Here is a 12,338-nt window from a genome sequence, read left to right as displayed (position 1 = left end):
CCAGGAAGGGAAAACCCCCTCTTCGAGAAGGTTAATGATTAAAAAAAGAAGCAAGAACCTCAAAGAAGATCGTTCCGGGGCCCCAGGATTTCTCGAGAGAGTGGCTCGTGCGCGCTGGTCCTGGTCGCGTATGTAACCCAAAACAATATCCTCCCAGCCAACCAGAGCATGGTTGAGGATGAGGCAAAAAAGCGATGTGTTTGTGGAAGAAAAAAATGCAGGCTTTGGACGAGAGATCAAGCGTCTTCGGAGGATAACGAGCACGTGTGCGAGAGCGTGCGCCCTGGCTGGCTAGGACAAGCGTATCGAAAATTTATTCGATAGGGAGCGCACTTTTTAGCATTACTTATTTAAAGACCAGCGTACCTCTTGCCTGCTCGGGAGGGACTCCGGAAGCAACCATGGGTCTCCTTGACACGAAGGGGACTGTCTGTTAACTGCCTGTTTGCCAAGCTGGTTGTTACAGCACAGCCATATTTCACCGGAAGGAGGTGACCGAGGCCGATTGTTTTGCTTTGATTAACTTCTCACCATTCTCGGGGGAGGAAAAGGTCCTTTCACATGGTGTGTAAAAATAGAAGCTCCGTTGTTGGGCATTGTGTGATGTCGGGAAATAAAGCGAGAGCAAGTTTCATTAAAATCATGACCCATTAGAGATTAAAAAAGTGCTTCCCGATGTATTACATGCACGGGATAGTGATTTTACATTCACGACAAACTATCGGGGCCCTCCTATCGACCGAAAAAGAAACAAAAAATCAATTAATAATGCTTCCGAGGAGGAAGGCTTTGCATGGCTACAATCGCCATAATCGCTTCCGAACGGCGGGACCATTTGCAAACCCCGAGTCCTGTGTATGCGCTGGGAATATTCGGGAAATGCAAATAGCACGGCCGGACATGGAGGGTAGTGCTGCAATTGCTTTTGGAATCGATCCCCTCGCAGGAAGCGTAAACCGAAACCGTTATTTCGACCGGGCACAATGGCCCGTATGGCCTAGGGACCCTTATCAAATGCGTGTTCTCGCCGAGCCCTTTTAATGGCCGAGCGTGGCCGTAAAAGGGGACGCTTTTTCCGCTCTGGTGTCCAAGCTTTTTGGCCAACCGATGAGATGTGTTTACCCAAATGCCTTCCTGAGAGATATGGCGGGAAAAGGAACCTTCATTTGACCGGGAGAGAGGTAAAAAAGGACCCTGTAAGTCCTCTCGATGGTATGTCCTGTGATGGTCAGACCTTTTCGGTATGAGTGAAATAAATTTCCCTACATAGAAATGGGTACAATTCAATTGCAACGGTAGATGCATGCACATTTTTTGTAAAACTCACTAATCAGCCAAGGATGGCGGCTACTGCAAGCTGCAAGATATTGTGTGTCCTGCGCGATTTCGAGTAGGAAACTCGACATGGGCCCAGGAGTTTTTTTTTAAATTTTGCTGTTAAATATGCTGTTTAAATGATGGTCGTTAGGCTCGTTTTATTTTCACCGTACCTTGAATGAAAAAGATTGTTTTGAGCGAAAAGATTGTTTTTTTTTTTCCACGAGTGCGTCACGTTGCACCACCGGTGGCTTTGAGACCAGCACGAGCCAAGCACAGCTTGGGTACTGTTAAAAGTGACCTTTTTTGCAGTTTACGAAGGCATCATTTTCATGCTGACAGATTCATGATGTTTTTTTCACCCATGGATGGAGGTTTCATGGTTTGGATAGAATTGATAGAAGAGGCAGCTTTGTTTGTTGATTTTTTGGGAAAAAGGTAAAAGAATACAATGGGATTTTTGTTTGATTTTAAATAGTTAACCTCTAGTTGTTGCATTCCATTCAAGGGAACCATTTGAGTTTGATCATTTTGAATTTTCCCAATGGTTGAGAGATTGACACCATGGACGTTTGATACAATCGAAATTGACACATACATGTATGCTGGAAAATTCATCAGAACAAAATACTGTGCGTTTACGGATAATGTGAATTGTTTTAGTCATTGACAAAAAATAAACCTTCCCATGAGAGAAGAAAACAGATCTTAATGTGCGATAATTAGCATCCAGCTTCTCATGTTTCATCGCAATCATGGTAGGCTTCATCAACGTAATTGAATCATTATCGTGTAAATGTCTCCCAAAATGAATGAAAACCCCGTATCGCCAGTACCAAATATCTCCCTTCATGCAATCGTTCCATTTCCATGGCGCCATCTATTACCGTTCCCGCCACAAATGGCGTCCACAGCTTGCGTTTGGTATCGATTCCCATCACGATGGCAGCGAATGCAAATTCGCATGCCGTTCGATTTCCCCCTTTATTTTCTTCCTTCCTTCGCTTTTGGATACAATCCCTCCATTTTCACCGACGGCGGCCATAACACCGCGCCGAATCCGGATCGATGGCCGACCGGGGCTTACGCAAAGCCGGTTCTGCCCGCGAAGGGCCCGCTTCCCGCCAAAAAATCCCTTTAGCGACCCCTTTCCCGAGGGGCTTCCGCATTTCCCGAGGGTGCTTTGGCTTGATTCATCGGTAGGGTTTCGGGCGTGCATAATAGGGCCGTCAGTGCATGCTCTATCGATTCGACTGGTCATCGCCTCGGTTGGCGAGCGCATTTTTCTTTTTTTTTTCGCTTTCTCTCGTTCTCTATCTTACTCTCTCTTGTGCCATTCCAAGGTGCATTCTGGCGCAAATACGCGTTGCCTGGCAATCGTTGGTCCGGGTGAAGGATTCTGTTTTGTGCGTTTTTTCTCTCCCTTTTCCTGCGCGCTCTCTTGTCTCTCGGTGCAGAGCACCAAGGACCACAACATCCACTTCATCGAAATTGTGCGAGGAATTGCGTGAAGCCGAAAATGAAGACACGGCCATAGCCGAAAACCCCGAACCCCAGAAAACCTGGCTGAACCAGGGCCCAAGGCCAAAGGTTACGGCGACAGATGTTGCCATTCCGGAAGCGAGCGAGTCGACGCTTGCTAGAACCGGCCACACCGGGAGCCGCCTGCGAGGGGGTTTTTGAAAATTATTTTTTCCAAACTACAAAACCGGTGCGAGCGCGCGTGTGTGGGTCTTTTCTCTCATTCCACTGAAGGCACTGCACCCGTGGCGTCTCTTTTTCTCGCTTGCCGTGCATCGGAGGGTGCATTTGGACGGATCAAAATTGACAGTTCCAGCACTGCATGCATTCAAACCAGCCGTTTTCAAGAGCATCGCCATGCCTAGCCGAGCCGTTGTGATGAGCGATTCACGTTTGGATCGTGATCCAAGCGAGTCCTGGCCACCGACGGTGGATGCGTTTTCGATCGAAGCAGCCCGATAGGCAGCTTGATCATGTCGTGTCTGTTGGTTTGATGACCGTAGAGATAGCGCGGCAGCGTGACAATTAATTGCCGATGGCTCAAGTGGCCGTGCAAGAGCAACAAATGGCTGGGCGGCGTGTGGAGTTTGTGTTCGGTGACGCGTTTTGCCTTCAACAAGTGAATGAAGGTCATCTGAGGATGACGATGAATCTCACTCTTGTTTCTATGCCAGATTGAGTGCACATGGCACCGTTTAGGAACACTGGTTTGAGTTTAAACATAGTTTAAGTGATGCTTATATAGATTTGTATGACTGTTGCTATTCACATACAGAGAGGCATTTATACTAACGGGAATTTGTTTCTCTACATTTTGGAGGCGTAGCAATCGTCTTACCCTCTGGACATAATGCGCTCGTTTTCATGTGAGTAATCGCGTAAACTTATCATCAATAGATTCGAATCTAATGGCAGCGGAGAATTCTGATCTATTTAGCCTAAAGATAGTTGCGTGTTTTGAGAAATGACTTTCATTTGACAAAAATATTGGTTCACATCAGCATAATATTGGCTGAATTTTCGTTTTCAAGCTGTGTTATCTTGATGTCTTTATAGTTGATCTATGTTTCTGATAAATCTCTCTGATGAGACAATAATAAAGCTCTTAACCTGCAAAAAACAACGAAACGTTGGTTGCCGAAAGATGATTGAAACAAGAAAAAATATCTTTGTTGTGCATGGTACTTAGATTGGAAAGAATAATACCTAAACCCGGCCCGTCCATTAACTTTTCTAATTCATTTAAACTACAAATAAACAAACAATGCACGGGTCTTTTTGCTACGATAATATTGGTCACATCAATCAATCCTTAAGACTCTACTCCTCTTCTTTTTTAGGACCCGTAGGCGGCTCGCAAAAGAAAAAAAGGGTACCAAAAACACAATGCTTTAACCGTACACAAATATGGCAATTTTCCTCTCAGAGATTGTATCCTCCGGCGGTAGAGGGAATTTTCTACAAAAATCAACCAAACAAACAACTCCAACGTCAACCCTACGCTTTGTGCGTTTGCTTCGAAGGCGGTGTTGCCTCGCTTTTTTATACTAGCTTTCCAAAGTTTGACGCAACATTGCAGCCAATGAGGCGAAAAAAGGTCCCCGTGCCCTCAAATGTGTCCTTGAATGCTAGCACAATACGCCAACGTAGAAAGGATTTGCTCCGAAACACTTTCGCTTGCGATGGAAGAAAGGAAACTCCATCCTCGGTAGAAAAGGGCTTGCGACAAATTCAGAAGCGCCGCACCCAAACACAATCCGCTTTTTTCAGGTTCCTTAAAGAAACGAACGGATTTCCTAACCTATTACCCCATTGCCACGGGTTAATTACACGGGATCGGTTCCCCTCGGTGAGCCTGCTTAGCGCGATCGATCGGAGATCGAAAGAGAAAACGCTCAAAAATTGTTGTCAAACAAATCGAAACGGCCGCCGGGCTGCTTTTTTATATTATTTGAAGCTGCTTCCACTTCAAAGCGGGATCAAACCAATTTCGCCCTTTTTCGCCTTTTCCGCCTTGGTTCAATATTAGCACAGTCAGGGGAAAGGCTTCACATTGCGGTTCGTGCGATCGATCCTCGATTTTCGTTCCATCCTTTACGTGTGCGGTGGGCTTTGGCTTGACGTAATATTTGCCGAACCATCTGAGACATCGATCCCCGAAACCGAAGGATTTGGTAGAAGGAACTGTACACAGAAAAAATCAAGCAAAATCGGTTCGTAAGGCGGAGCGAAAGATGATTGAGGGGATTAGCCTTCCGCCCGTGTGCCGGAGGCCTTTGGAGGCTTTATGTCCCGGGATCGGCACCGGCCGGGGACACATTCAATCGGTTCGTTTGATGCAAAGGCTTCGGAGGAGGAAACGGATCGATCGCCACGTACCCGGTGATCGAGTAATTAGGAGAGAAAATTATAGGGTGCAATGGTAAGACGCTCATATGAGCCGCCGTCCGATGTCTCGACAGCTAAAAAGGATCTTGTGCAAGACGGCAGGACCTATTAGGTCGAACTATCGCCAAGCGGCCGGTTGATGAAAAGGATATCACCGGGCGAAAGGATCCTTATTAGGTGCCGTGTTTTAGACCGCTTTCCGAGACCAAAAGCACACCCGGAGTGAGAGAATTGGATGAAAAATAGCACTCCGAGCGCTGGCTGCCAGGAAATCGATCCTTATCGCAGATCTCGCTAGGCCTAGGAATTTATTTGGATTTCTCGCGCCGATCTGAAAGACGCCGCAGTTCACTTCTGAGCAAGAGTCAGCCGGAACTAGGAAAACAGGCAGTAAAACTAGTCAAACAATCAGCCTAAATGCCGGTTCTCGATTCTCGAGTAAGGCGAGCGATATTTCACATTTCGCTTCCGGTCTCGGGGTTTTCGGGCAAATCCTTAAAGGATACAAATCAAACGGACCCGCGCGGGTTCGAGTCATAAATTCACCTGTCGTAAAAATTGTTTCGCCGTGAGGAAAAAAATATAATCTCCTTCCCGCTAACCCGTCCAAGCGTGATGGGAGGTGGGAAAAAAGGATCCCAAATTATAATTTGCCGCTAAACCGCAACCACGCACGGCGCAGTCGAACGCCAGCGACTCACCCTTTTTTACCTTCTTTCTTGCTCTTATCCTCGAAACCGCCCTCAAAGTCAACCCCGCCCGAGACCCATATCTTTTTTCCAGTCTTTTAATTTCAGATAAGCAGGTTGTATAAATTCGGAAAGCCCCCTCACGGGCCTTTGGCGCTCATGGGGCGGCCGGGTTCGGTCCCGGGAAAGGTCCTTTACTTTCTTCTATGTCTCGATAAGGATAAACCCGTTTCAGGCGACCCTTTTAAAGGTCGCGCCATGACGGAAATCCATCCAACCCCGGTTTTCAAGGAACCAAAAGCCGAAAGGAGTTCGCAGGGTGAAGATAAACATCTCGGGAATTGCGGTGGCGGTGGAAATTTATTCAGTGGTTGAATCGAAATAAAATGTCACCCTTTTACTGTGGGCACCCTTTTTTTTCGTTCTTTCTCTAACCCGACTTCTAGCGGACGGCATGGTTGTGGCCTGGAGCGTAGATCTAGAGATAGGACGAAAATCGATTAACTCATTCCTGTGACGCGTGGCTAGCGCAGGAGCTCCGTATCCTGGCTGACTTTGTGACTTGCTTAAACAAGGTGAAAGTTATTTTTCCATAGGTGAAAGGGAAATGTGATCTTTGGCACCGTGCACGCGAGGAAGAAGGATTAATTAGGTTGTAAGGATGTAAAGCCCATTGAGAGTCACGTCACTTTTCGGGTTACATGTTATGTAAATCGCCAGGAAGGTAAGTCATTAATATCCGAACTAGTCGGCAACATACGGAAAAGGTGGGAAACTAGTTGAAAAGTAGCATAAACAGTTTGTAATACAGCTTTGAGGTGAGAAAAAACCTTCTAAAAAACGTTCCTTTTTATGATCATATGAAAATGGTTGCAAAAATCAGATTTCCTCTATGATTGGCGCCAGAGAATGGCAATTTCTCCGAATTCTACGGTCATAATCATGACTTGGGAATTATTGCACATCTTTCAAACTCCTGCCAAACTGTTGGATGGAGAATCCATCACGAAATAAGTGTTATATTCATAGGCGGTCGAGGCTCCACAAATTGAGCAGTAAAAGATGAACGTCCCCCCAATGGCTATCGACGGCAAATGTCATCGGCTCGGGCTTCATCGATGACCACTTTCTCTGCGGGCTCTTCTGCTCGAAGGAGATGAAGATCCCTTTTGTCTCCCCCAAACATCCAAAGCACCCTTGTAAATTACAAGCACACACAAGCGGGACCATAAAGGCGAATCTGCCTCATTTCCGAGGTGAAATCGATAGGATTTTCTGATGCGATGTTTTATCGGTCGTGTGCCCAAATGAATAAGTGAAGTAGTGAGCTCAGCTCCAGCTCCTGACCCTGCTCGTTACTCTGGTGGCAGGACAATGGACGGTCGAGAATACTTCATCAGGCGGAATGTGAAGCCATGGCAGCCAAAGTAGCGGGTGGCCAACAATCACTGTTCTTTCTTCAAACTGCAAGCTGCAAAGTCTGAGGCCGAGTCGTCGAGTCAGGCATTGTCTTCCTTCACATGAGGACCATGTTTGGTGCGTTGTTTGATTTTGGTTTCATTTTTTTCTCCATCGACTCTAGCAAAAAAATGATCTTACCGGCATGCTGCTCATGGAACAACTGTGTTTGTTTGTTTGATCGAGGGCACATGGCGTTCGGTCACCACGGGTTCGGGCTTCGAAAACCGCATCGCGTAATTTAAAACGATTTTCCCGTGTTTCGTGGCAATTATAATAAGCAAACGCGATCCCGGTGCAGTGTGGTGTTTGTCAGTCGCCTCCACGGGTGTTATAAGATGTGGAAAAAAGCACATGAACACACACACGCGCGTGCTCATGCGGTCGCGGCTCCGAATTTCATCACATGGCACGTGGAGAACGGTCCTCTCGAGCGAGGCTGACGGCCTCCAACGGTGTATTTACCTTGTATGCGACGCTGCCAGGCGGAAGACAACCCAGCCAGCAGCAGCTGTTTCCTTCCGGCGCAAACTCGTGCCGGTGCCGATTTTCGCTTTCATCTCCAGGGTGCTTGAACGTTTTCCCGAACCCTTGTGAGTCTACGGATGGGGGACATATAAATATGGATGTATAAAAACTGGCGTTTGAGAACAAAACGGAACTTTGACGGTGGTTTTCGGCTAATTGGAATTTAATCACGTAGACCTCAATTTTGCGTCATTTTATGAATGAACTCGATGAGAAAGAGACGAAGGAAACTGCAGTAGAAATGCATCCAAAAATGTGCATCCTGGCAACGGCGAATCACGAGAGGTGAAATTAATACTTTTCCACTTTCATTTTTTATGAGAGGTCTCTTTTTTCCTCTTCGGAACTCGCTCACCATAAGGAATGACTTCCTGACATCCCGCTGGGCCTACCGGTTCTAGCTTCCTTTAATCGATCGGATCCCGTTCCGGGCGTACAATTAGAAGCAACCCACCAACGGTTGAACCGTTGTCAATGGATCGCAACCTAGGGCGGAAAGGATCCCGACTGTTTAGAGATAATTACACGCCGTTGAGCCTCATTTTCGGATTAATCGGGGCGGTGATTTGCTTGAGACCACACCGAGAGCCATTGCGATCAATCACTTTCGGTTTTAAGCGACGAGAATCGATGAATGGAACGCCGGATAATTGGCGGTTGAATTCTCGGGGCTAATAAGACGGTCAGTTCTTTTCTATGACCTTGTAAGTGCTCACTAAAAGAAATAAAGTTGGGAGTTTAGTGTACATGGTTTACTCGCAAGTAGCTTGATTGTTATCAAATTATTAACACTCTCAGATCTGGCATTTCGGGTCAAACAAATTAAGAAGTTATGGATGACACACAACTTTAACGAGTTTTCGCGTTGCAAATAAAATGCTCATAATTATTACATGTGGCAAACATCTCCACCCGTACGAACTAGACTTTTTACCGAACGTTTCCATATTATTTTCTCCAACGCTCCGCTTCAAACCCTCACCCCACCCCCAACACTCCACAATATTCAAGGGTAAAGCATATACGACCGGGGTGGCTTAAATCGTTCGTCTCATAAACGTAGTTCCACTCTCACCGCGGGTTGCGTAAAAAAAAACAAAATGAGGGGAAAAACACAGCCCCAGCTCGACGTAGCGAAAGGTAGCGAAAAACTCTTTAGTTTTACGACGCCACCTGCCATTTCCTTTCATAGTCCCACTCAATAACGCTCCGGGCAATTGGTGTGGTTGCCGGGGTGGCCAATGAAACCTAACAAATGTCGCATAAAATCCGAACCGAGCGAGGTTTTCTGGCGCGAGTCCCGGGTGGCAATTGGCGATGGGTGGTGGAGACCCTTCGAGTATTCGAGGTCCGATTTGCCTGTCACTTTGTGTGCGGCTTGGTCGGAATGTTTTCGCGCACCGATGCGGAGGGTAGATAAGGTATAAAGTTTACGATATTGATAAAATTTAACCCGACCCGCATCGCGGGAAGGTGCGATTTTCCCGGGCACTCCAAGCGGTAAAAGCGGCCTGTCCTTAAGGCCAACTGCCATGGAATGGGATCCGGATGGAATTTATGAATATCGCTTCGTTTATCACGCGACAAAGCCGTAAAAGCGAAAATCCATCCCCATCGCTCCCGGCTCGTGAGGGTATGAGTGGCTTGCGTAAGGGTTAGAGCACGTGGGGGGCTGGGTGGTGGGGTGGCTGGAGGAGAAGGACGCATAGTTATTTACGCGAGAAACGAAACGCAAGCGAATGGGGCACAATTTACGGTTACGACGCGGCCCTCTGACGGTCTCTTGTCAGTCAACCGCGCGCCAGGAGTGGCGAGGACCCCATCCTTACGTCATCCCTTCTGTTACACCTGCTTACGGATACCGGCCACGGATCCTGGCTGCGGTTTCTCTAGTGCGGTTTCTCCAAGCAGGGGTCTTAATTTCGGACGAAGAAAAATATCGCACCGTTCGCATCCCCATTCAGGTGCGCGCGCGACTGCCGTTTGAGATAAGATGGGTGTAATTACCGTGTAATGGCGCCAATTAAATGTCCACCCGGTGCGTCCCTCCTAGCCGGTAGCACCCAATCGTGACACTGGTGGGCTCGATATTGGGAAAACGAGCCGAATGTTTCCGCCACAAGAAGTGGACCCGTTTTGTGACACCTTGACATGCCAGCACGTAAATAGTCGCGTTTCCGTGGAAACACGGACGCCGTGGGACGTGGCCTAGGTGACAGCTTTGACTACTCGTGAAGGGAAAAAGTTAAAATCACCCATAATGATTAGTTGGAGACGGTGGAGCTAGACGCATACCATGACCGCGAGAGGAAAACCCGAGAAAAACTCGGGAAAACAATCCTAACCGTTTCGCTGTCACTCGTTTATATTTAATTTTGAGTTATATTTCTCTCGAGCGGTGCGAACGGTGTCCAAAGTTACCGAACGGATCGGTCACTTTGGGGCTGGTAACTATTTCACAACTGTCACAACACGCCAACCGAATGGCGACGTGCGATCGCCGCCTACTAGTGCAAAAATGCTTCGTCTCCCGGGGGGTGTCAGCTGTCAGCAAGGCGCGCTGCATTTAAACGGTTCACTTCCACGCTGTCATCGCGGAAGTTTGCCTTTTAGTAATCGTTTTGTCACACACGAACCGTGATCAGTGGATGAACTCTTTTCCCGCTAAACCCAACTCTTGGGTGGATGGCAGGCGATGGTTTATTGGGTAGGCAACAAAATCAACAAGACACCCCGGTCGTTGTTTGACAGTTTAAACCCATGACGAACGCGATTTGCCTTCGGTGAGTGGATGCAAATGCCTAGAGAGGATTAAATGAAAGAAGAAAAAAACCTCATCCTTTTCCCCGAACTAAAGGAGTAGCTCCACCTCTTTCGAAATGTAACCAATGGGAAAGCGCCGGTAGGGATGAAATAACCGCGCATCTCCACCTTGTGGGGGGCTGTGAAAGAGTAATGAACCAGTTAAAATCGGTCGCGAGATACCGGCGCGGTGGATGCCTTAAAGAACATCGTACAGCATCTTTCGCTCGTTTCGTTCTGCCGGCGAGATGCACATATTTGTTTACATGCTTTTACGAGACCGGTCTGAGAGGATGAACGATTCCTCGCACGCACGAACGCCTCATGGCACGCGCCCAAAGGGATAGGGCATTCGGCTAAAAAACCCAGCGAGGGAGTGCGTGTCTTTTTTTAGACAACGACGACGTGCGACATGTGCGCCTTTGTTGGGTTAGCGTCTACTCCCCCCATGGAGAGGCCCATTTTAAACAGGGAAACCCGCGAGAGCGAAGTACATTAATATGAGCTTCATGTTAAATTCGCTTAACGCTTGGAACGCGTTTCAAATTTATCTCCAATTTTTCACTCCTTCACGGAATCGTTTTCCTCGACATTTTCCGGTGTCGTTTCAAAATACCTTTTGTTTTTTTACGTGGGAGGGCTGGAGCTGGAGGGACACCACTCGCTCATCTATTGGCTGATTATAAATAGCCCCAAATACGAACGGGGCGAACGTTCCCCTTGTGCGTTTGGTTGGGGTTAATGGAATGACATCAGGACGGTCCGGACTCCGTCGCAGTGTGCCCTAGAACGTTCCGTTCGTTGGGGTTTGCTCGGTGTTTTTCTCTTTTTTCGATGCCTCCCCCTTCTATGCTCGTGTGGTTTTATCTCGTAGGGAGGGTTTATTTTAGACGTGTAAGAGAACACGGCCAGCAGAAGCCAAAAAAGACCTGCCACCGTTGCACCAAAGTGCAACGCGGATGAAATGTGTATGCATTTCTTCGCCCCCAACGGGTGCCGACGGCATATCACGCATGCTAACGCAAACGGCCCTTTAATTCCGTTCTCGACCGCTCGCTTACCAACGGCACACGACAACGGGGCTTTGTCGAAGTTTGTGAAGGGTCTCCGGCCCTTGCTGCCCCCGTCTACCGACGGTGCCTGTGCGTGACACGCACGAGGGCCCTCCCAGGCCTTCCGAGAAGAACGAACGAGCGTAAAAAATTGCCTTTTATTCCGATATTATGTAAATACGCCCGGCCACATATATTATTTACAGGGCTGTGGAGACGCCTTGGGCAAAATGAAGAAGAAGAAGCGGGGTTTTCCTCCCAGGGGGTGGAGGAGATTGAAATAAATACTACAGCATTCTTCGGTTGGGGCTGGCTTTGGCGTTGGAAGATGCGAAAGCAACATTCCAGCCCGTGGTGAATCGTGCGTGAATCGGCACCAAGTAAAGGCCGGCATCTTCAGATACAGCGGTCGACGCAGAATGGAGATGGCTTCTTGGGGAAAACGAGTCATGGCTCGGGCGTAGGCATGCGGCCACTAGCCCGGTGCGGAATGCGTGTACGACGCGATAATTTGTTGCTGTTATGATCGCAGCGATAGCTCAAATAATCGAGCAATCATGATAACTATCGCGCACATTAGTCG

Source organism: Anopheles nili, chromosome 2, assembly GCF_943737925.1.
Source record: "Anopheles nili chromosome 2, idAnoNiliSN_F5_01, whole genome shotgun sequence".
In the NCBI taxonomy this organism is placed as follows: domain Eukaryota; kingdom Metazoa; phylum Arthropoda; class Insecta; order Diptera; family Culicidae; genus Anopheles; species Anopheles nili.
This window is presented reverse-complemented; position numbering follows the sequence as displayed.